We start from the raw sequence: 25,745 nt of genomic DNA on the forward strand, positions 1-25,745 counted from the left end.
GTTTTCTGGGTTATGGGCCGTGTAGTCTGATAGAACTTTGTTGACATTTCGGAGGTTCTTACTGCCTCCATCCTCACTGTTTTCTGGGTTATTTGGTCGTGTAATCTAATAGAAGTTTGCTGACGTTTCGGAGGTCCTTACTGCCTCCATTATCACTTTCTTCTGGGCTATTGGGACGTGTAGTCTGGTAGAACTTTGTCGAAGTTTCATCGGTCCTTACTGTCTCCATCATCACTGTCTTCTGGGTTATTGGTCCGTGTATTCTGGTAAAACTTTGTCGAAGTTTCAGCGGTCCTTACTGCCTCCATGATCACTGTTTTCTGGGTTATTGGGTCGTGTAGGCTGTTAGAAGTTTGCCGACTTTTCGGAGGTCTTTACTGCCTCCATCTTCACTGTCTTCTGGGTTATTTGGCCGTGTAGTCTGGTAGAAATTTGTAGACGTTTCAGCGGTCCTTACTGCCTCCATCCTCACAGTTTTCTGGGTTATTGGTCCGTGTAGTCTGTTAGAACTTTGCCGACGTTTCAGCGGTACTTACTGCCTCCATCATCACTGACTTCTGGGTTGTTCGGCCGTATAGTCTGGTAGAAGTTTGCCGACGTTTCGGAGGTCCTCACTGCCACAATCATCACTGTCTTCTGGGTTAATGGGCCGTGCAGTCGGGTAGAATTTTTCGACGTTTCAGCGGTCCTTACTGCATCCATTATCACTGTCTTCTGGGTTATTGCACTTTGTAGAATGGTAGAAGTTTGCCGAAGTATTGGAGGTCCTTACTGACTCCATCATCACTGTCCTCTGGGTTATTGGGAAGTGTAGTCTGGTAGAAGTTTGCCGAAGTTTCAGAGGTCCTTACTGCCTCCATCATCACTGTCTTCTAGGTTATTGGGCAGTGTAGTCTGATAGAATTTTGTTGATGTTTCGGAGGTCCTTACTGCCTCCATCATCACTGTCTTCTAGGTTATTGGGCAGTGTAGCCTGATAGAATTTTGTTGATGTTTCGGAGTTCCTTACTGCCTTCATTATCACTTTCTTCTGGGCTATTGGGCCGTGTAGTCTGGTAAAACTTTGTCGACGCTTCAGCGGTCCTTACTGCCTCCATCATTACTGTCTTCTGAGTTATTGGGTCGAGTAATCTGATAGAAGTTTGCCGACGTTTCGGAGGTCCTTACAGTCTCCATCATCACTGTCTTCTGGGTTATTGGGCAGTATAGCCTGGTAGTTGTTTGCCGACGTTTCGGAGGTCCTTACTGCCTCCATCATCACTGTCTTCTGAGTTATTGGTCCGTGTATTCTGGTAGAACGTTTTCGAAGTTTCAGCGGTCCTTACTGCCTCCATGATCAATGTTATCTGGGTTATTGAGTCGTGTAGTCTGGTAGAAGTCTGCCGACGTTTCGGAGGTTCTTACTGCCTCCATTATCACTGACTTCTGGGCTATTGGGCAGTGTAGTCTGGTAGAAATTTGTCGACGTTTCAAATAACCTTACTGCCTCCATCATCACTGTCTTCTGGGTTATTGGGCAGTGTAGTCTGTTAGAAGTTTGCAGAAGTTTCGGAGGTCCTTACTGCCTCCATCATCACTGTCTTCTGGGTTATTGGGCAGTGTATTCTCGTAGAAGTTTGCCGAAGTTTCGGAGGTCCTTACTGCCTCCTTCATCAATGTTTTCTGGGTTATTGGGCCGTGCAGTCTGATAGAACGTTGTTGACGTTTCGTAGGTCTTTACTGCCTCCATTATCACTTTCTTCTGGGCTATTGGGCCGTGTAGTCTTTTAGAAATTTGTCGACGCTTCAGCGGTCCTTTTTGCCTTTATCATCACTGTCTTCTGGGTTATTGGGCCGTGTAGTGTGGAAGAACTTTGTCGGCGTTTCAGAGGTCCTTACTGTGCCCATCATCACTATCTTCTGGGTTATTGGGCAGTATAGTCTGGTAGAAGTTTGCCGAAGTTTCGGAAGTCCTTACTGTTTCCATCATCACTGTCCTCTGGGTTATTGGGCCGTGTATTCTGGTAGAAATTTGTCGACGCTTCATTGGTCCTTACTGCCTCCATCATCACTGTCTTCTGGGTTATTGGGCCGTGTAGTGTGGTAGAACTTTGTCGACGTTTTAAATGTCCTTACTGACTCCATCATCACTGTCTTCTGGGTTGTTGGGCCGTATAGTCTGGTAGAAGTTTGCTGACGTTTCGGAGGTCCTTACTGCCACCATTATCACTTTCTTCTGGGATATTGGGACGTGTAGTCTGGTAGAAATTTGTTGACGTTTCAGCGGTCCTTACTGCCTCCATCCTCACTGTCTTCTGGGTTATTGGGCCGTATAATTTGGAAGAACTTTGTCGACGTTTCAGAGGTCCTTACTGTCTCCATCATCACTGTCTTCTGTGTTATTGGGCAGAATAGTCTGGTAGAAGTTTGTTGATGTTTCGGAGTACCTTATTGCCTCCATCATCACTGTCTTCTGGGTTATTGGGCAGTGTAGTCTGGTAGAAGTTTGCCGACGTTTCGGTGGTCCTTACTGCCTCCATTATCACTGTCTTCTGGCTTATTGGGCCGTTTAGTCTGGTAGAATTTTGTCGACGTTTCAGCGGACTTTACTGCCTCCATCATCACTGTCTTCTGGGTTATTGGGCAGTGTAGTCTGATAGAAGTTTGCCGACGTTTCGGAGGTCCTTACTGCCTCCATCATCACTGTTTTCTGGGTTATTGGGCCTTGTAGTCTGATAGAACTTTGTTGACGTTTCTTAGGTCCTTACTGTCTCCATCATCACTGTCTTCTGGTTTATTGGGCAGTATAGTCTGGTAGAAGTTTGCCGAAGTTTCGGAGGTCCTTACTGCCACCATTATCACTGTCTTCTGGGTTATTGGTCATTGTAGTCTGGTAGAAGTTTGCCGACGTTTCGGAGGTCCTTACTGCCTCCATTATCACTTTCTTCTGGGCTATTGGGCCGTATAGTCTGGTAGAAATTTGTCGACGCTTCAGCGGTCCTTCCTGCTCCAATCATCACTGTCTTCTGGGTTATTGGGCCGTGTAGTCCGATAGAACTTTGTCGACGTTTAGTAGGTCCTTACTGCTTCCACCGTCACTATTTTCTGGGTTATTGGGTCGTGTAGTCTGATAGAACTTTGCCGACGTTTCAGCGATCCTTACTGCCTCCATCATCACTGTCTTCTGGGTTATTGGACTGTGTAGAATGGTAGTAGTTTGCCGACGTTTCGGAGGTCCTTACTGCCTCCATCATCACTGTTTTCTGGGTTGTTTGGCCGTGCAGTCCGATAGAACTTTGTTGACGTTTCGGAGGTTCTTACTGCCTCCATCATCACTGATTTCTTAGTTATAGTGTCGTGTAATCCGATATAAGTTTGCCGACGTTTCGGAGGTCCTTACTGCCTCCATTATCACTTTCTTCTAGGCTATTGAGCCGTGTAGTGTGGAAGAACTTTGTCGTCGTTTCAGAAGTCCTTACTGTCTCCATCATCACTGTCTTCTGGGTTATTGGGCCGTGTATTCTGGTAGAACTTTGTCGAAGTTTCAGCGCTCCTTACTGCCTCCATCATCAATGTTTTCTGGGTTATTAAGTCGTGTAGTCTGTTAGAAGTTTGCCGACGCTTCAGCGGTCCTTACTGACTCCATCATCACTGTCTTCTGGGTTATTGGGAAGTGTAGTGTGGAAGAACTTTGTCGACGTTTCAGAGGTCCTTACTTTCGCCATCATCACTGTCTGCTGGGTAATTGGGCCGTGTATTCTGGTAGAACTTTGTCGAAGTTTCAGCGCTCCTTACTGCCTCCATCATCAATGTTTTCTGGGTTATTAAGTCGTGTAGTCTGGTAGAAGTTTGCCGACGTTTCGGAGGTCTTTACTGCCTCCATCATCACTGTCTTCTGGGTTATTGGGCCGTGTAGTCTGGTAGAAATTTGTCGACGTTTCAGCGGTCCTTACTGCCTCCATCCTCACTGTTTTCTGGGTTATTGGGCCGTGTAGTGTGGTAGACCTTTGTCGACGTTTCAGATGTTTATACTGCCTCCATCATCACTGTCTTCCGGGTAACTGGGCCGTATGGCCTGGTAGAAGTTTGCCGACGTTTCGGAGGTCCTTACTGCTTCCATCATCACTGTCTCTGGATTATTGGGCCGTTTAGTCTGGTAGAAGTTTGTAGACGTTTCAGAGCTCCTTACTTCCTCCATCATCACTGTCTTCTGGGTTATTGGTCCGTGTATTCTGGTAGAAATTTGTCGAAGTTTCAGCGGTCCTTACTGCCTCCATGATCACTGTTTCTGTTTTAATGGGCCTTGTAGTCTGGTAGAACTTTGCCGACGTTTCAGCGGTCCTTACTGAATCCATCATCACTGTCTTCTGGGTTATTGGACTGTGTAGAATGGTAGAAGTTTGCCGAAGTTTCGGAGGTCCTTACTGCCTCCATCATCACTGTCTTCTTGGTTATTGGGCAGTGTATTCTGGTAGATGTTTGCCGACGTTTCTTAGGTCCTTACAGCCTCCATTATAACTGTCTTCTGGTTTATTGGGCCGTTTAGTGTGGTAGAATTTTGTCGAAGTTTCAGCGGTCCTTACTGCCTCCATCATCACTGTCTTCTGGGTTATTGGACTAAGTAGAATGGTAGAAGTCTGCCGAAGTTTCGGAGGTCCTTACTGCCTCCATCATCACTGTCTTCTGGATTATTGGGCAGTGTAGTCTGGTAGAAGTTTGCCGAAGTTTCGGAGGTCCTTACTGCCTCCATCATCACTGTCTTCTGGGTTATTGGGCAGTGTAGTCTGGTAGAAGTTTGCGAACTTTCGGAGGACCTTACTGCCTCCATCATCACTGTTTTCTGGGTTATGGGCCGTGTAGTCTGATAGAACTTTGTTGACGTTTCGGAGGTCCTTACTGCCTCCATCCTCACTGTTTTCTGGGTTATTTGGTCGTGTAATCTAATAGAAGTTTGCTGACGTTTCGGAGGTCCTTACTGCCACCATTATCACTTTCTTCTGGGATATTGGGACGTGTAGTCTGGTAGAAATTTGTCGACGTTTCAGCGGTCCTTACTGTCTCCATCATCAATGTTTTCTGGGTTATTGGGCCGAATAGTGTGGTAGAACTTTATCGACGTTTCAGATATCCTTACTATCTCCATCATCACTGTCTTCTGGGTTATTGGGCAGTGTAGTCTGGTAGAAGTTTGCTGACGTTTCGGAGGTCCTTACTGCCTCCATCATCACTGTCTTCTGGGTTATTGGTCCGTGTATTCTGGTAGAACGTTTTCGAAGTTTCAGCGGTCCTTACTGCCTCCATGATCACTGTTTTCTGGGTTATTGGGTCGTGTAGTCTCGTAGAAGTTTGCCGACTTTTCGGAGGTTCTTACTGCCTCCATTATCACTGACTTCTGGGCTATTGGGCCGTGTAGTCTGGTAGAATTTTGTCGACGTTTCAAATAACCTTACTGCCTCCATCATCAATGTCTTCTGGTTTATTGGGCAGTGTAGTCTGTTAGAAGTTTGCCGAAGTTTCGGAGGTCCTTACTGCCTCCATCATCACTGTCTTCTGGGTTATTGGGCAGTGTAGTCTGGTAGAAGTTTGCCGAAGTTTCGGAGGTCCTTACTGCCTCCTTCATCAATGTTTTCTGGGTTATTGGGCCGTGCAGTCTGATAGAACCTTCTAGACGTTTCGTAGATCCTTACTGCCTCCATTATCACTTTCTTCCGGGCTATTGGGCCGTGTAGTCTGGTAGAACTTTGTCGACGCTTCAGCGGTCCTTTTTGCCTCCATCATCACTGTCTTCTGGGTTATTGGGCCGTGTAATGTGGAAGAACTTTGTCGGCGTTTCAGAGGTCCTTACTGTGTCCATCATCACTGTCTTCTGGGTTATTGGGCAGTATAGTCTGGTAGAAGTTTGCCGAAGTTTCGGAGGTTCTTGCTGTCTCCATCATCACTGTCCTCTGGGTTATTGGGCCGTGTATTCTGATAGAACTTTGTCGACGCTTCATTGGTCCTTACTGCCTTCATCATCACTGTTTTCTGGGTTATTGGTTCGTGTAGTCTGGTAGAACTTTGTCGACGCTTAATTGGTCCTTACTGCCTCCATCATCACTGTCTTCTGGGTTATTGGGCCGTGTAGTGTGGTAGAACTTTGTCGACGTTTAAAATGACCTTACTGCCTCCATCAACACTGTCTCCTGGGTTATTGGGCAGTGTAGTCTGGTAGAAGTTTGCCGAACTTTCGGAGGTCCTTACTGCATCCATCATCACTGTTTTCTGGGTTATGGGCCGTGTAGTCTGATAGAAATTTGTTGACGTTTCATCCGGTCCTTACTGCCTCCATCATCACTGTTTTCTGGGTTATTGGTCCGTGTAGTCTGGTCGAAATTTGCCGAAGTTTCAGCGGACCTTACTGTCTCCATCATCACTGTCTTCTGGGTTATTGGACTGTGTAGAATGGTAGAAGTTAGCCGAAGCTTCGGAGGTCCTTACTGCCTCCACCATCACTGTCTTCTGGGTTATTGGGCAGTGTAGTCTGGTAGAAGTTTACCGACGTTTCGGAGGTCCTTAGAGCCTCCATTATCACTGTCTTCTTTTTTATTGGGCCGTTTAGTCTGGTAGTATTTTGTTGACGTTTCAGCGGTCCTTACTGCCTCCATCATCAATGTCTTCTGGGTTATTGGACTGTGTAGAAAGGTAGAAGTTTGCCGAAGTATCGGAGGTCCTTAATGCCACCATTATCACTGTCTTCTGGGTTATTGGGCAGTGTAGTCTGGTAGAAGGTTGCCGAAGTTTCAGATTTCCTTACTGCCTCCATCATCACTGTCTTCTGGGTTATTGGTCAGTGTAGTCTGATAGAAGTTTGCCGACGTTTCGGAGGTCCTTACTGCATCCATCATCACTGTCAACTGGGTTATTGGGCAGTGTAGTCTGGTAGAAGTGTGCCGACGTTTCGGAGGTCCTTGCTGCCTCCATTATCACTGTCTTCTGGTTTATTGGGCTGCTTAGTCTGGTAGAATTTTGTCGACGTTTCAGCGGTCTTTACTGCCTCCATCATCACTGTTTTCTTTGTTATTGGTCCATGTACACTGATAGAACTTTGTCGACGTTTCATAGGTCCTTCCTGCCTCCACCATCACTATTTTCTGGGTTATTGGGTCGTGTAGTCTGATAGAACTTTGCCGACGTTTCAGCGGTCCTTACTCCCTCCATCATCACTGTCTTCTGGGTTATTGGACTGTGTAGAATGGTAGTAGTTTGACGAAGTTTCGGAGGTCCTTACTGCCTCCAACATCACTGTCTTCTGGGTTAATGGGCAGTGTAGTCTGGTAGAAGTTTGCCGACGTTTCGGAGGTCCTTACTGCCTCCATCATCACTGTTTTCTGGGTTATTGGGCCGTGCAGTCCGATAGAACTTTGTTGACGTTTCGGAGGATCTTACTGCCTCCATCATCACTGATTTCTTAGTTATATTGTCGTGTAATCCTATATAAGTTTGCCGACGTTTCGGAGGTCCTTACTGCCTCCATTATCACTTTCTTCTGGGCTATTGGGCCGTGTAGTCTGGTAGAACTTTATCGACGCTTCAGCGGTCCTTATTGACTCCATCATCACTGTTTTCTGGGTTATTAAGTCGTGTAGTCTGGTAGAAGTTTGCCGACGTTTCGGAGGTCTTTACTGCCTCCATCATCACTGTCTTCTGGGTTATTGGGCCGTGTAGTCTGGTAGAAATTTGTCGACGTTTCAGCGGTCCTTACTGCCTCCATCCTCATTGTTTTCTGGGTTATTGGGCCGTGTAGTGTGGTAGACCTTTGTCGACGTTTCAGATGTTTATACTGCCTCCATCATCACTGTCTTCCGGGTAACTGGGCCGTATGGCCTGGTAGAAGTTTGCCGACGTTTCGGAGGTCCTTACTGCTTCCATCATCACTGACTCTGGATTATTGGGTCGTGTAGTCTGGTAGAAGTTTGTCGACGTTTCAGAGCTCCTTACTTCCCCCATCATCACTGTCTTCTGGGTTATTGGTCCGTGTATTCTGGTAGAAATTTGTCGAAGTTTCAGTGGTCCTTACTGCCTCCATCATCACTGTCTTCTGGGTTATTTTTACTAAGTAGAATGGTAGAAGTTTGCCGAAGTTTCGGAGGTCCTTACTGCCTCCTTCATCACTGTCTTCTGGATTATTGGGCAGTGTAGTCTGGTAGAAGTTTGCCGAAGTTTCGGAGGTCCTTACTGCCTCCATCATCACTGTCTTCTGGGTTATTGGGCAGTGTAGTCTGGTAGAAGTTTGCCGAACTTTCGGAGGTCCTTACTGCCTCCATCATCACTGTTTTCTGGGTTATGGGCCGTGTAGTCTGATAGAACTTTGTTGACGTTTCGGAGGACCTTACTGCCTCCATCCTCACTGTTTTCTGGGTTATTGGTCCGTGTAGTCTGGTAGTACTTTGCCGAAGTTTCAGCGGCTCTTACTGTCTCCATCATCACTGTCTTCTGGGTTATTGGACTGTGTAGAATGGTAGAAGTTAGCCGAAGTTTCGGTGGTCCTTACTGCCTCCACCATCACTGTCTTCTGGGTTATTGGGCAGTGTAGTCTGGTAGAAGTTTGCCGACGTTTCGGAGGTCCTTAGAACCTCCATTATCACTGTCTTCTGGTTTTTTGGGGCGTTTAGTCAGGTAGAATTTTGTTGATGTTTCAGCGTTCCTTACTGCCTCCATCATCACTGTCTTCTGGGTTATTGGACTGTGTAGAAAGGTAGAAGTTTGCCGAAGTATCGGAGGACTTTAAAGCCACCATTATCACTGTCTTCTGGGTTATTGGGCAGTGTAGTCTGGTAGAAGGTTGCCGAAGTTTCGGATTTCCTTACTGCCTCCATCATCACTGTCTTCTGGGTTATTGGGCACTGTAGTCTGATAGAAGTTTCCGACGGTTCGGAGGTCCTTACTGCCTCCATCATCACTGTCTTCTGGGTTATAGGGCAGTGTAGTCTGGTAGAAGTTTGCCGACGTTTCGGATGTCCTTGCTGCCTCCATTATCACTGTCTTCTGGTTTATTGGGCCGTTTAGTCTGGTAGAATTTTGTCGACGTTTCAGCGGTCTTTACTGCCTGCATCATCACTGTTTTCTGGGTTATTGGGCCATGTAGACTGATAGAACTTTGTCGACGTTTCGTAGGTCCTTACTGCCTCCACCATCACTCTTTTCTGGGTTATTGGGTCGTGTAGTCTGATAGAACTTTGCCGACGTTTCAGCGGTCCTTACTGCCTCCATCGTCACTTTCTTCTGGGTTATTGGACTGTGTAGAATGGTAGTAGTTTGACGAAGTTTCGGAGGTCCTTACTGCCTCCAACATCACTGTCTCCTGGGTTAATGGGAAGTGTAGTCTGGTAGAAGTTTGCCGACGTTTCGGAGGTCCTTACTGCCTCCATCATCACTGTTTTCTGGGTTATTGGGCCGTGCAGTCCGATAGAACTTTGTTGACGTTTCGGAGGTTCTTACTGCCTCTATCATCACTGATTTCTTAGTTATTGGGTCGTGTAATCCGATATAAGTTTGACGACGTTTTAGCGGTCCTTACTGCCTCCATCATCACTGTCTTCTGGGTTATTGGGCAGTGTAGTCTGGTAGAAGTTTGCCGAACTTTCGGAGGTCCTTACTGCCTCCATCATCACTGTTTTCTGGGTTATGGGCCGTGTAGTCTGATAGAACTTTGTTGACGTTTCGGAGGTCCTTACTTATTCCATCCTCACTGTTTTCTGGGATATTTGGTCGTGTAATCTAATAGAAGTTTGCTGACGTTTCGGAGGTCCTTACTGCCTCCATTATCACTTTCTTCTGGGCTATTGGGACGTGTAGTCTGGTAGAAATTTGTCGCCGTTTCAGCGGTCCTTACTGTCTCCATCATCACTGTTTTCTGGGTTATTTGGCCGAGTAGTGTGGTAGAAATTTATCGACGTTTCAGAGGTCCTTACTATCTCCATCATCACTGTCTTCTGGGTTATTGGGCAGTATAGTCTGGTAGAAGTTTGCCGACGTTTCGTAGGTCCTTACCGCCTTCATCATCACTGTCTTCTGGGTTATTGGTCCGTGTATTCTGGTAGAACTTTGTCGAAGTTTCAGCGGTCCTTACTGCCTTCATGATCACTGTTTTCTGGGTTATTGGGTCGTGTAGTCTGGTAGAATTTTGCCGACTTTACAGAGGTGTTTACTGCCTCCATCATCACTCTCTTCTGGGTTATTGGGCCGTGTGGTCTGGTAGAAATTTGTTGACGTTTCAGCGGACCTTACTGCCTCCATCATCACTGTCTTCTGGGTTATTGGGCCGTATAGTTTGGAAGAACTTTGCCGACGTTTCGTAGGTCCTTACCGCCTTCATCATCACTGTCTTCTGGGTTATTGGACTGTGTAGAATGGTAGTAGTTTGACGAAGTTTCGGAGGTCCTTACTGCCTCCAACATCACTGTCTTCTGGGTTAATGGGCAGTGTAGTCTGGTAGAAGTTTGCCGACGTTTCGGAGGTCCTTACTGCCTCCATCATCACTGTTTTCTGGGTTATTGGGCCGTGCAGTCCGATAGAACTTTGTTGACGTTTCGGAGGATCTTACTGCCTCCATCATCACTGATTTCTTAGTTATATTGTCGTGTAATCCTATATAAGTTTGCCGACGTTTCGGAGGTCCTTACTGCCTCCATTATCACTTTCTTCTGGGCTATTGGGCCGTGTAGTCTGGTAGAACTTTATCGACGCTTCAGCGGTCCTTATTGACTCCATCATCACTGTTTTCTGGGTTATTAAGTCGTGTAGTCTGGTAGAAGTTTGCCGACGTTTCGGAGGTCTTTACTGCCTCCATCATCACTGTCTTCTGGGTTATTGGGCCGTGTAGTCTGGTAGAAATTTGTCGACGTTTCAGCGGTCCTTACTGCCTCCATCCTCATTGTTTTCTGGGTTATTGGGCCGTGTAGTGTGGTAGACCTTTGTCGACGTTTCAGATGTTTATACTGCCTCCATCATCACTGTTTTCCGGGTAACTGGGCCGTATGGCCTGGTAGAAGTTTGCCGACGTTTCGGAGGTCCTTACTGCTTCCATCATCACTGACTCTGGATTATTGGGTCGTGTAGTCTGGTAGAAGTTTGTCGACGTTTCAGAGCTCCTTACTTCCCCCATCATCACTGTCTTCTGGGTTATTGGTCCGTGTATTCTGGTAGAAATTTGTCGAAGTTTCAGTGGTCCTTACTGCCTCCATCATCACTGTCTTCTGGGTTATTGGACTAAGTAGAATGGTAGAAGTTTGCCGAAGTTTCGGAGGTCCTTACTGCCTCCTTCATCACTGTCTTCTGGATTATTGGGCAGTGTAGTCTGGTAGAAGTTTGCCGAAGTTTCGGAGGTCCTTACTGCCTCCATCATCACTGTCTTCTGGGTTATTGGGCAGTGTAGTCTGGTAGAAGTTTGCCGAACTTTCGGAGGTCCTTACTGCCTCCATCATCACTGTTTTCTGGGTTATGGGCCGTGTAGTCTGATAGAACTTTGTTGACGTTTCGGAGGACCTTACTGCCTCCATCCTCACTGTTTTCTGGGTTATTGGTCCGTGTAGTCTGGTAGTACTTTGCCGAAGTTTCAGCGGCTCTTACTGTCTCCATCATCACTGTCTTCTGGGTTATTGGACTGTGTAGAATGGTAGAAGTTAGCCGAAGTTTCGGTGGTCCTTACTGCCTCCACCATCACTGTCTTCTGGGTTATTGGGCAGTGTAGTCTGGTAGAAGTTTGCCGACGTTTCGGAGGTCCTTAGAACCTCCATTATCACTGTCTTCTGGTTTTTTGGGGCGTTTAGTCAGGTAGAATTTTGTTGATGTTTCAGCGTTCCTTACTGCCTCCATCATCACTGTCTTGTGGGTTATTGGACTGTGTAGAAAGGTAGAAGTTTGCCGAAGTATCGGAGGACTTTAAAGCCACCATTATCACTGTCTTCTGGGTTATTGGGCAGTGTAGTCTGGTAGAAGGTTGCCGAAGTTTCGGATTTCCTTACTGCCTCCATCATCACTGTCTTCTGGGTTATTGGGCACTGTAGTCTGATAGAAGTTTCCGACGGTTCGGAGGTCCTTACTGCCTCCATCATCACTGTCTTCTGGGTTATAGGGCAGTGTAGTCTGGTAGAAGTTTGTCGACGTTTCGGATGTCCTTGCTGCCACCATTATCACTGTCTTCTGGTTTATTGGGCCGTTTAGTCTGGTAGAATTTTGTCGACGTTTCAGCGGTCTTTACTGCCTGCATCATCACTGTTTTCTGGGTTATTGGGCCATGTAGACTGATAGAACTTTGTCGACGTTTCGTAGGTCCTTACTGCCTCCACCATCACTCTTTTCTGGGTTATTGGGTCGTGTAGTCTGATAGAACTTTGCCGACGTTTCAGCGGTCCTTACTGCCTCCATCGTCACTTTCTTCTGGGTTATTGGACTGTGTAGAATGGTAGTAGTTTGACGAAGTTTCGGAGGTCCTTACTGCCTCCAACATCACTGTCTCCTGGGTTAATGGGAAGTGTAGTCTGGTAGAAGTTTGCCGACGTTTCGGAGGTCCTTACTGCCTCCATCATCACTGTTTTCTGGGTTATTGGGCCGTGCAGTCCGATAGAACTTTGTTGACGTTTCGGAGGTTCTTACTGCCTCCATCATCACTGATTTCTTAGTTATTGGGTCGTGTAATCCGATATAAGTTTGACGACGTTTCAGCGGTCCTTACTGCCTCCATCATCACTGTCTTCTGGGTTATTGGGCAGTGTAGTCTGGTAGAAGTTTGCCGAACTTTCGGAGGTCCTTACTGCCTCCATCATCACTGTTTTCTGGGTTATGGGCCGTGTAGTCTGATAGAACTTTGTTGACGTTTCGGAGGTCCTTACTTATTCCATCCTCACTGTTTTCTGGGATATTTGGTCGTGTAATCTAATAGAAGTTTGCTGACGTTTCGGAGGTCCTTACTGCCTCCATTATCACTTTCTTCTGGGCTATTGGGACGTGTAGTCTGGTAGAAATTTGTCGCCGTTTCAGCGGTCCTTACTGTCTCCATCATCACTGTTTTCTGGGTTATTTGGCCGAGTAGTGTGGTAGAAATTTATCGACGTTTCAGAGGTCCTTACTATCTCTATCATCACTGTCTTCTGGGTTATTGGGCAGTATAGTCTGGTAGAAGTTTGCCGACGTTTCGTAGGTCCTTACCGCCTTCATCATCACTGTCTTCTGGGTTATTGGTCCGTGTATTCTGGTAGAACTTTGTCGAAGTTTCAGCGGTCCTTACAGCCTTCATGATCACTGTTTTCTGGGTTATTGGGTCGTGTAGTCTGGTAGAATTTTGCCGACTTTACAGAGGTGTTTACTGCCTCCATCATCACTCTCTTCTGGGTTATTGGGCCGTGTGGTCTGGTAGAAATTTGTTGACGTTTCAGCGGACCTTACTGCCTCCATCATCACTGTCTTCTGGGTTATTGGGCCGTATAGTTTGGAAGAACTTTGCCGACGTTTCGTAGGTCCTTACCGCCTTCATCATCACTGTCTTCTGGGTTATTGGTCCGTGTATTCTGGTAGAACTTTGTCGAAGTTTCAGCGGTCCTTACTGCCTTCATGATCACTGTTTTCTGGGTTATTGGTTCGTGTAGTCTGTTAGAAATTTGCCGACGTTTCGGAAAACCTTACTGAATCCATTATCACTTCCTTCTGGGCTATTGGGCAGTGTAGTCTGGTAGAACTTTGTCGACGCTTCAGCGGTCCTTACTGCCTCCATCATCACTGTCTTCTGGGTTATTGGGCCGTATAGTTTGGAAGAACTTTGTCGACGTTTCAGAGGTCCTTACTGTCTCCATCATCACTGTCTTCTGTGTTATTGGGCAGAATAGTCTGGTAGAAGTTTGTTGATGTTTCGGAGTACCTTATTGCCTCCATCATCACTGTCTTCTGGGTTATTGGGCAGTGTAGTCTGGTAGAAGTTTGCCGACGTTTCGGAGGTCCTTACTGCCTCCATTATCACTTTCTTCTGGGCTATTGGGCCGTGTAGTCTGGTAGAACTTTATCGACGCTTCAGCGGTCCTTATTGACTCCATCATCACTGTTTTCTGGGTTATTAAGTCGTGTAGTCTGGTAGAAGTTTGCCGACGTTTCGGAGGTTTTTACTGCCTCCATCATCACTGTCTTCTGGGTTATTGGGCCGTGTAGTCTGGTAGAAATTTGTCGACGTTTCAGCGGTCCTTACTGCCTCCATCCTCATTGTTTTCTGGGTTATTGGGCCGTGTAGTGTGGTAGACCTTTGTCGACGTTTCAGATGTTTATACTGCCTCCATCATCACTGTCTTCCGGGTAACTGGGCCGTATGGCCTGGTAGAAGTTTGCCGACGTTTCGGAGGTCCTTACTGCTTCCATCATCACTGACTCTGGATTATTGGGTCGTGTAGTCTGGTAGAAGTTTGTCGACGTTTCAGAGCTCCTTACTTCCCCCATCATCACTGTCTTCTGGGTTATTGGTCCGTGTATTCTGGTAGAAATTTGTCGAAGTTTCAGTGGTCCTTACTGCCTCCATCATCACTGTCTTCTGGGTTATTTTTACTAAGTAGAATGGTAGAAGTTTGCCGAAGTTTCGGAGGTCCTTACTGCCTCCTTCATCACTGTCTTCTGGATTATTGGGCAGTGTAGTCTGGTAGAAGTTTGCCGAAGTTTCGGAGGTCCTTACTGCCTCCATCATCACTGTCTTCTGGGTTATTGGGCAGTGTAGTCTGGTAGAAGTTTGCCGAACTTTCGGAGGTCCTTACTGCCTCCATCATCACTGTTTTCTGGGTTATGGGCCGTGTAGTCTGATAGAACTTTGTTGACGTTTCGGAGGACCTTACTGCCTCCATCCTCACTGTTTTCTGGGTTATTGGTCCGTGTAGTCTGGTAGTACTTTGCCGAAGTTTCAGCGGCTCTTACTGTCTCCATCATCACTGTCTTCTGGGTTATTGGACTGTGTAGAATGGTAGAAGTTAGCCGAAGTTTCGGTGGTCCTTACTGCCTCCACCATCACTGTCTTCTGGGTTATTGGGCAGTGTAGTCTGGTAGAAGTTTGCCGACGTTTCGGAGGTCCTTAGAACCTCCATTATCACTGTCTTCTGGTTTTTTGGGGCGTTTAGTCAGGTAGAATTTTGTTGATGTTTCAGCGTTCCTTACTGCCTCCATCATCACTGTCTTCTGGGTTATTGGACTGTGTAGAAAGGTAGAAGTTTGCCGAAGTATCGGAGGACCTTAAAGCCAAAAAAAATCACTGTCTTCTGGGTTATTGGGCAGTGTAGTCTGGTAGAAGGTTGCCGAAGTTTCGGATTTCCTTACTTCCTCCATCATCACTGTCTTCTGGGTTATTGGGCACTGTAGTCTGATAGAAGTTTCCGACGGTTCGGAGGTCCTTACTGCCTCCATCATCACTGTCTTCTGGGTTATAGGGCAGTGTAGTCTGGTAGAAGTTTGCCGACGTTTCGGATGTCCTTGCTGCCTCCATTATCACTGTCTTCTGGTTTATTGGGCCGTTTAGTCTGGTAGAATTTTGTCGACGTTTCAGCGGTCTTTACTGCCTGCATCATCACTGTTTTCTGGGTTATTGGGCCATGTAGACTGATAGAACTTTGTCGACGTTTCGTAGGTCCTTACTGCCTCCACCATCACTCTTTTCTGGGTTATTGGGTCGTGTAGTCTGATAGAACTTTGCCGACGTTTCAGCGGTCCTTACTGCCTCCATCGTCACTTTCTTCTGGGTTATTGGACTGTGTAGAATGGTAGTAGTTTGACGAAGTTTCGGAGGTCCTTACTGCCTCCAACATCACTGTCTCCTGGGTTAATGGGAAGTGTAGTCTGGTAGAAGTTTGCCGACGTTTCGGAGGTCCTTACTGCCTCCATCATCACTGTTTTCTGGGTTATTGGGCCGTGCAGTCCGATAGAACTTTGTTGACGTTTCGGAGGTTCTTACTGCCTCCATCATCACTGATTTCTTAGTTATTGGGTCGTGTAATCCGATATAAGTTTGACGACGTTTCAGCGGTCCTTACTGCCTCCATCATCACTGTCTTCTGGGTTATTGGGCAGTGTAGTCTGGTAGAAGTTTGCCGAACTTTCGGAGGTCCTTACTGCCTCCATCATCACTGTTTTCTGGGTTATGGGCCGTGTAGTCTGATAGAACTTTGTTGACGTTTCGGAGGTCCTTACTTATTTCATCCTCACTGTTTTCTGGGATATTTGGTCGTGTAATCTAATAGAAGTTTGCTGACGTTTCGGAGGTCCTTACTGCCTCCATTATCACTTTCTTCTGGGCTATTGGGACGTGTAGTCTGGTAGAAATTTGTCGCCGTTTCAGCGGTCCTTACTGTCTCCATCATCACTGTTTTCTGGGTTATTTGGCCGAGTAGTGTGGTAGAAATTTATCGACGTTTCAGAGGTCCTTACTATCTCCATCATCACTGTCTTCTGGGTTATTGGGCAGTATAGTCTGGTAGAAGTTTGCCGACGTTTCGTAGGTCCTTACCGCCTTCATCATCACTGTCTTCTGGGTTATTGGTCCGTGTATTCTGGTAGAACTTTGTCGAAGTTTCAGCGGTCCTTACTGCCTTCATGATCACTGTTTTCTGGGTTATTGGGTCGTGTAGTCTGGTAGAATTTTGCCGACTTTACAGAGGTGTTTACTGCCTCCATCATCACTCTCTTCTGGGTTATTGGGCCGTGTGGTCTGGTAGAAATTTGTTGACGTTTCAGCGGACCTTACTGCCTCCATCATCACTGTCTTCTGGGTTATTGGGCCGTATAGTTTGGAAGAACTTTGCCGACGTTTCGTAGGTCCTTACCGCCTTCATCATCACTGTCTTCTGGGTTATTGGTCCGTGTATTCTGGTAGAACTTTGTCGAAGTTTCAGCGGTCCTTACTGCCTTCATGATCACTGTTTTCTGGGTTATTGGTTCGTGTAGTCTGTTAGAAATTTGCCGACGTTTCGGAAAACCTTACTGAATCCATTATCACTTCCTTCTGGGCTATTGGGCCGTGTAGTCTGGTAGAACTTTGTCGACGCTTCAGCGGTCCTTACTGCCTCCATCATCACTGTCTTCTGGGTTATTGGGCCGTATAGTTTGGAAGAACTTTGTCGACGTTTCAGAGGTCCTTACTGTCTCCATCATCACTGTCTTCTGTGTTATTGGGCAGAATAGTCTGGTAGAAGTTTGTTGATGTTTCGGAGTACCTTATTGCCTCCATCATCACTGTCTTCTGGGTTATTGGGCAGTGTAGTCTGGTAGAAGTTTGCCGACGTTTCGGTGGTTTTTACTGCCTCCATTATCAATGTCTTCTGGCTTATTGGGCCGTTTAGTCTGGTAGAATTTTGTCGACGTTTCAGCGGACTTTACTGCCTCCATCATCACTGTTTTCTGGGTTATTGGGCCGTGTAGTCTGATAGAACTTTGTCGACGATTCGTAGGTCCTTACTGCCTCCACCATCACTATTTTCTGGGTTATTGGGTCGTGTATTCTGATATAACTTTGCCGACGTTTCAGCGGTCCTTACTGCCTCCATCATCACTGTCTTCTGGGTTATTGGACTGTGTAGAATGGTAGAAGTTTGCTGAAGTTTCGGAGGACCTTACTGCCTCCATCATCACTGTCTTCTGGGTTATTGGGCAGTGTAGTCTGGTAGAAGTTTGCCGACGTTTCGGAGGTCCTTACTGCCTCCATCATCACTGTTTTCTGGGTTATTGGGCCGTGCAGTCTGATAGAACTTTGTTGACGTTTCGGAGATTCTTACTGCCTCCATCATCACTGTTTTCTGGGTTATTGGGTCGTGTAATCCGATATAAGTTTCCAGAAGTTTCGGAGGTCCTTACCGCGTCCATCATCACTGTCTTCTGGGTTATTGGGCCGTGTAGTGTGGAAGAACAGTGTCGACGTTTCGGAGGTCCTTACTGCCTCCATCATCACTATCTTCTGGGTTATTGGGCAGTATAGTCTGGTAGAAGTTTGCCGAAGTTTCGGAGGTCATTACTGTCTCCATCATCACTGTTCTCTGGGTTATTGAGCCGTGTATTCTGGTAGAACTTTGTCGACGCTTCATTCGTCCTTACTGCCTCCATCATCACTGTTTTCTGGGTTATTGGGTAGTATAGTCTGGTAGAAGTTTGCAAACGTTTCGTAGGTTCTTACTGCCTCCATTATCACTAACTTCTGGGCTATTGGGCCGTGTAGACTAGTAGAACTTTGTCGATGTTTTAGATATCCTTACTGCCTCCATCATCACTGTTTTCTGGGTTATTATGCCGTGTAGTGTGGTAGAAATTTGTCGACGTTTCAGAGGTCCATACTGCCTCCATCATCACTGTCTTCCGGGTTGCTGGGCCGTATGGTCTAGTAGAAGTTATCCGACGTTTCGGATGTCCTTACTGCTTCCATTATCACTGTCTCTGGGTTATTGGGCCGTGTAGTCTGGTATAAGTTTGTCGACGTTTCAGAGCTCCTTACTTCCTCCATCATCTCTGTCTTCTGGGTTAATGGTCCGTGTATTCTGGTAGAAATTTGTCGAAGTTTCAGCGGTCCTTACTGCCTCCATGATCACTGTTTTCTGGGTTAATGAGCCGTGTAGTCTGATAGAACTTTGCCGACGTTTCAGCGGTCCTTACTGCCTCCATCATCACTGTCTTCTTTGTTATTGGACTGTGTAGAATGGTAGAAGTTTGCCGAAGTTTCGGAGGTCCTTACTGCCTCCATCATCACTGTCTTCTGGGTTATTGGGCAGTGTATTCTGGTAGAAGTTTGCCGACGTTTCCTAGGTCCTTACAGCCTCCATTATTACTGTCTTCTGGTTTATTGGGCCTTTTGTCTGGTAGAAATTTGTCGACGTTTCAGCGGTTCTTACTGCCTCCATCATCACTGTCTTCAGGGTTATTTGGCAGTGTAGTCTGGTAGAAGTTTGCCGAAGTTTCGGATTTCCTTACTGCCTCCATCATCACTGTCTTCTGGGTTATTGAGCAGTGTATTCTGGTAGAAGTTTGTCGAACTTTCGGAGGTCCTTACTGCCTTCATCATCACTGTCTTCTGGGTTATTGGTACGTGTATTCTGGTAGAACTTTGTCGAAGTTTCAGCGGACCTTACTGCCTCCATGATCACTGTTTTCTGGGTTATTGGGTCGTGTAGTCTGGTAGAATGCCGACTTTTCGGAGGTATTTACTGCCTCCATCATCACTGTCTTCTGGGTTATTGGGCCGTGTAGTCTGGTAGAAATTTGTCGACGTTTCAACGGTCCTTACTGCCTCCATCCTCACTGTTTTCTGGGTTATTGGTCCGTGTAGTCTGGTAGAACTTTGCCGACGTTTCAGCATTACTTACTGCCTAGAACATCACTATCTTCTGGGTTGTTGGGCCGTATAGTCTGGTAGAAGTTTGCCGACGTTTCGGAGGTCCTTACTGCCACCATCATCACTGTCTTCTGGGTTAATGGGCCTTGCAGTCGGGTAGAATTTTTCGACGTTTCAGCGGTCCTTACTGCCTCCATTATCACTGACTTCTGGGTTATTGGACTGTGTAGAATGGTAGAAGTTTGCCAATGTATCGGAGGTCCTTACTGCCTCCATCATCGCTGTCTTCTGGGTTATTGGGCAGTGTAGTCTGTTAGAAGTTTGCCGAAGTTTCGGAGGACCTTACTGCCTCCATCATCACTGTCTTCTGGGTTATTGGGCAGTGTAGTCTGGTAGAAGTTTGTCGAAGTTTCAGCGGTCCTTACTGCCTCCATCATCACTGTCTTCTGGGTTATTGGGCAGTGTAGTCTGGTAGAACTTTGTCGAAGTTTCAGCGGTCCTTACTGCCTTCATGATCACTGTTTTCTGGGTTATTGGGTCGTGTAGTCTGGTAGAATTTTGCCGACTTTACAGAGGTGTTTACTGCCTCCATCATCACTCTCTTCTGGGTTATTGGGCCGTGTGGTCTGGTAGAAATTTGTTGACGTTTCAGCGGACCTTACTGCCTCCATCATCACTGTCTTCTGGGTTATTGGGCCGTATAGTTTGGAAGAACTTTGCCGACGTTTCGTAGGTCCTTACCGCCTTCATCATCACTGTCTTCTGGGTTATTGGTCCGTGTATTCTGGTAGAACTTTGTCGAAGTTTCAGCGGTCCTTACTGCCTTCATGATCACTGTTTTCTGGGTTATTGGTTCGTGTAGTCTGTTAGAAATTTGCCGACGTTTCGGAAAACCTTACTGAATCCATTATCACTTCCTTCTGGGCTATTGGGCCGTGTAGTCTGGTAGAACTTTGTCGACGCTTCAGCGGTCCTTACTGCCTCCATCATCACTGTCTTCTGGGTTATTGGGCCGTATAGTTTGGAAGAACTTTGTCGACGTTTCAGAGGTCCTTACTGTCTCCATCATCACTGTCTTCTGTGTTATTGGGCAGAATAGTCTGGTAGAAGTTTGTTGATGTTTCGGAGTACCTTATTGCCTCCATCATCACTGTCTTCTGGGTTATTGGGCAGTGTAGTCTGGTAGAAGTTTGCCGACGTTTCGGTGGTCCTTACTGCCTCCATTATCAATGTCTTCTGGCTTATTGGGCCGTTTAGTCTGGTAGAATTTTGTCGACGTTTCAGCGGACTTTACTGCCTCCATCATCACTGTTTTCTGGGTTATTGGGCCGTGTAGTCTGATAGAACTTTGTCGACGATTCGTAGGTCCTTACTGCCTCCACCATCACTATTTTCTGGGTTATTGGGTCGTGTATTCTGATATAACTTTGCCGACGTTTCAGCGGTCCTTACTGCCTCCATCATCACTGTCTTCTGGGTTATTGGACTGTGTAGAATGGTAGAAGTTTGCTGAAGTTTCGGAGGACCTTACTGCCTCCATCATCACTGTCTTCTGGGTTATTGGGCAGTGTAGTCTGGTAGAAGTTTGCCGACGTTTCGGAGGTCCTTACTGCCTCCATCATCACTGTTTTCTGGGTTATTGGGCCGTGCAGTCTGATAGAACTTTGTTGAAGTTTCGGAGATTCTTACTGCCTCCATCATCACTGTTTTCTGGGTTATTGGGTCGTGTAATCCGATATAAGTTTCCAGAAGTTTCGGAGGTCCTTACCGCGTCCATCATCACTGTCTTCTGGGTTATTGGGCCGTGTAGTGTGGAAGAACAGTGTCGACGTTTCGGAGGTCCTTACTGCCTCCATCATCACTATCTTCTGGGTTATTGGGCAGTATAGTCTGGTAGAAATTTGCCGAAGTTTCGGAGGTCATTACTGTCTCCATCATCACTGTTCTCTGGGTTATTGAGCCGTGTATTCTGGTAGAACTTTGTCGACGCTTCATTCGTCCTTACTGCCTCCATCATCACTGTTTTCTGGGTTATTGGGTAGTATAGTCTGGTAGAAGTTTGCAAACGTTTCGTAGGTTCTTACTGCCTCCATTATCACTAACTTCTGGGCTATTGGGCCGTGTAGACTAGTAGAACTTTGTCGATGTTTTAGATATCCTTACTGCCTCCATCATCACTGTCTTCTGGGTTGTTGGGTCGTATAGTCTGGTAGAAGTTTGCCAACGTTTCGGAGGTCTTTACTGCCTCCATCATCACTGTTTTCTGGGTTATTATGCCGTGTAGTGTGGTAGAAATTTGTCGACGTTTCAGAGGTCCATACTGCCTCCATCATCACTGTCTTCCGGGTTGCTGGGCCGTATGGTCTAGTAGAAGTTATCCGACGTTTCGGATGTCCTTACTGCTTCCATTATCACTGTCTCTGGGTTATTGGGCCGTGTAGTCTGGTATAAGTTTGTCGACGTTTCAGAGCTCCTTACTTCCTCCATCATCTCTGTCTTCTGGGTTAATGGTCCGTGTATTCTGGTAGAAATTTGTCGAAGTTTCAGCGGTCCTTACTGCCTCCATGATCACTGTTTTCTGGGCTATTGGGCCGTGTAGTCTGGTAGAACTTTGTCGACGCTTCAGCGGTCCTTACTGCCTCCATCATCACTGTCTTCTGGGTTATTGGGCCGTATAGTTTGGAAGAACTTTGTCGACGTTTCAGAGGTCCTTACTGTCTCCATCATCACTGTCTTCTGTGTTATTGGGCAGAATAGTCTGGTAGAAGTTTGTTGATGTTTCGGAGTACCTTATTGCCTCCATCATCACTGTCTTCTGGGTTATTGGGCAGTGTAGTCTGGTAGAAGTTTGCCGACGTTTCGGTGGTTTTTACTGCCTCCATTATCAATGTCTTCTGGCTTATTGGGCCGTTTAGTCTGGTAGAATTTTGTCGACGTTTCAGCGGACTTTACTGCCTCCATCATCACTGTTTTCTGGGTTATTGGGCCGTGTAGTCTGATAGAACTTTGTCGACGATTCGTAGGTCCTTACTGCCTCCACCATCACTATTTTCTGGGTTATTGGGTCGTGTATTCTGATATAACTTTGCCGACGTTTCAGCGGTCCTTACTGCCTCCATCATCACTGTCTTCTGGGTTATTGGACTGTGTAGAATGGTAGAAGTTTGCTGAAGTTTCGGAGGACCTTACTGCCTCCATCATCACTGTCTTCTGGGTTATTGGGCAGTGTAGTCTGGTAGAAGTTTGCCGACGTTTCGGAGGTCCTTACTGCCTCCATCATCACTGTTTTCTGGGTTATTGGGCCGTGCAGTCTGATAGAACTTTGTTGACGTTTCGGAGATTCTTACTGCCTCCATCATCACTGTTTTCTGGGTTATTGGGTCGTGTAATCCGATATAAGTTTCCAGAAGTTTCGGAGGTCCTTACCGCGTCCATCATCACTGTCTTCTGGGTTATTGGGCCGTGTAGTGTGGAAGAACAGTGTCGACGTTTCGGAGGTCCTTACTGCCTCCATCATCACTATCTTCTGGGTTATTGGGCAGTATAGTCTGGTAGAAGTTTGCCGAAGTTTCGGAGGTCATTACTGTCTCCATCATCACTGTTCTCTGGGTTATTGAGCCGTGTATTCTGGTAGAACTTTGTCGACGCTTCATTCGTCCTTACTGCCTCCATTATCACTAACTTCTGGGCTATTGGGCCGTGTAGACTAGTAGAACTTTGTCGATGTTTTAGATATCCTTACTGCCTCCATCATCACTGTTTTCTGGGTTATTATGCCGTGTAGTGTGGTAGAAATTTGTCGACGTTTCAGAGGTCCATACTGCCTCCATCATCACTGTCTTCCGGGTTGCTGGGCCGTATGGTCTAGTAGAAGTTATCCGACGTTTCGGATGTCCTTACTGCTTCCATTATCACTGTCTCTGGGTTATTGGGCCGTGTAGTCTGGTATAAGTTTGTCGACGTTTCAGAGCTCCTTACTTCCTCCATCATCTCTGTCTTCTGGGTTAATGGTCCGTGTATTCTGGTAGAAATTTGTCGAAGTTTCAGCGGTCCTTACTGCCTCCATGATCACTGTTTTCTGGGTTAATGAGCCGTGTAGTCTGATAGAACTTTGCCGACGTTTCAGCGGTCCTTACTGCCTCCATCATCACTGTCTTCTTTGTTATTGGACTGTGTAGAATGGTAGAAGTTTGCCGAAGTTTCGGAGGTCCTTACTGCCTCCATCATCACTGTCTTCTGGGTTATTGGGCAGTGTATTCTGGTAGAAGTTTGCCGACGTTTCCTAGGTCCTTACAGCCTCCATTATTACTGTCTTCTGGTTTATTGGGCCTTTTGTCTGGTAGAAATTTGTCGACGTTTCAGCGGTTCTTACTGCCTCCATCATCACTGTCTTCAGGGTTATTTGGCAGTGTAGTCTGGTAGAAGTTTGCCGAAGTTTCGGATTTCCTTACTGCCTCCATCATCACTGTCTTCTGGGTTATTGAGCAGTGTATTCTGGTAGAAGTTTGTCGAACTTTCGGAGGTCCTTACTGCCTTCATCATCACTGTCTTCTGGGTTATTGGTACGTGTATTCTGGTAGAACTTTGTCGAAGTTTCAGCGGACCTTACTGCCTCCATGATCACTGTTTTCTGGGTTATTGGGTCGTGTAGTCTGGTAGAATGCCGACTTTTCGGAGGTATTTACTGCCTCCATCATCACTGTCTTCTGGGTTATTGGGCCGTGTAGTCTGGTAGAAATTTGTCGACGTTTCAACGGTCCTTACTGCCTCCATCCTCACTGTTTTCTGGGTTATTGGTCCGTGTAGTCTGGTAGAACTTTGCCGACGTTTCAGCATTACTTACTGCCTAGAACATCACTATCTTCTGGGTTGTTGGGCCGTATAGTCTGGTAGAAGTTTGCCGACGTTTCGGAGGTCCTTACTGCCACCATCATCACTGTCTTCTGGGTTAATGGGCCTTGCAGTCGGGTAGAATTTTTCGACGTTTCAGCGGTCCTTACTGCCTCCATTATCACTGACTTCTGGGTTATTGGACTGTGTAGAATGGTAGAAGTTTGCCAATGTATCGGAGGTCCTTACTGCCTCCATCATCGCTGTCTTCTGGGTTATTGGGCAGTGTAGTCTGTTAGAAGTTTGCCGAAGTTTCGGAGGACCTTACTGCCTCCATCATCACTGTCTTCTGGGTTATTGGGCAGTGTAGTCTGGTAGAAGTTTGTCGAAGTTTCAGCGGTCCTTACTGCCTCCATCATCACTGTCTTCTGGGTTATTGGGCAGTGTAGTCTGGTAGAACTTTGTCGAAGTTTCAGCGGTCCTTACTGCCTTCATGATCACTGTTTTCTGGGTTATTGGGTCGTGTAGTCTGGTAGAATTTTGCCGACTTTACAGAGGTGTTTACTGCCTCCATCATCACTCTCTTCTGGGTTATTGGGCCGTGTGGTCTGGTAGAAATTTGTTGACGTTTCAGCGGACCTTACTGCCTCCATCATCACTGTCTTCTGGGTTATTGGGCCGTATAGTTTGGAAGAACTTTGCCGACGTTTCGTAGGTCCTTACCGCCTTCATCATCACTGTCTTCTGGGTTATTGGTCCGTGTATTCTGGTAGAACTTTGTCGAAGTTTCAGCGGTCCTTACTGCCTTCATGATCACTGTTTTCTGGGTTATTGGTTCGTGTAGTCTGTTAGAAATTTGCCGACGTTTCGGAAAACCTTACTGAATCCATTATCACTTCCTTCTGGGCTATTGGGCCGTGTAGTCTGGTAGAACTTTGTCGACGCTTCAGCGGTCCTTACTGCCTCCATCATCACTGTCTTCTGGGTTATTGGGCCGTATAGTTTGGAAGAACTTTGTCGACGTTTCAGAGGTCCTTACTGTCTCCATCATCACTGTCTTCTGTGTTATTGGGCAGAATAGTCTGGTAGAAGTTTGTTGATGTTTCGGAGTACCTTATTGCCTCCATCATCACTGTCTTCTGGGTTATTGGGCAGTGTAGTCTGGTAGAAGTTTGCCGACGTTTCGGTGGTCCTTACTGCCTCCATTATCAATGTCTTCTGGCTTATTGGGCCGTTTAGTCTGGTAGAATTTTGTCGACGTTTCAGCGGACTTTACTGCCTCCATCATCACTGTTTTCTGGGTTATTGGGCCGTGTAGTCTGATAGAACTTTGTCGACGATTCGTAGGTCCTTACTGCCTCCACCATCACTATTTTCTGGGTTATTGGGTCGTGTATTCTGATATAACTTTGCCGACGTTTCAGCGGTCCTTACTGCCTCCATCATCACTGTCTTCTGGGTTATTGGACTGTGTAGAATGGTAGAAGTTTGCTGAAGTTTCGGAGGACCTTACTGCCTCCATCATCACTGTCTTCTGGGTTATTGGGCAGTGTAGTCTGGTAGAAGTTTGCCGACGTTTCGGAGGTCCTTACTGCCTCCATCATCACTGTTTTCTGGGTTATTGGGC

This window comes from Zootermopsis nevadensis, unplaced genomic scaffold, assembly GCF_977971745.1.
Source record: "Zootermopsis nevadensis isolate Lab colony 2312 unplaced genomic scaffold, Znev_1.0 Znev_ptg000075l, whole genome shotgun sequence".
In the NCBI taxonomy this organism is placed as follows: Eukaryota; Metazoa; Arthropoda; class Insecta; order Blattodea; family Termopsidae; genus Zootermopsis; species Zootermopsis nevadensis.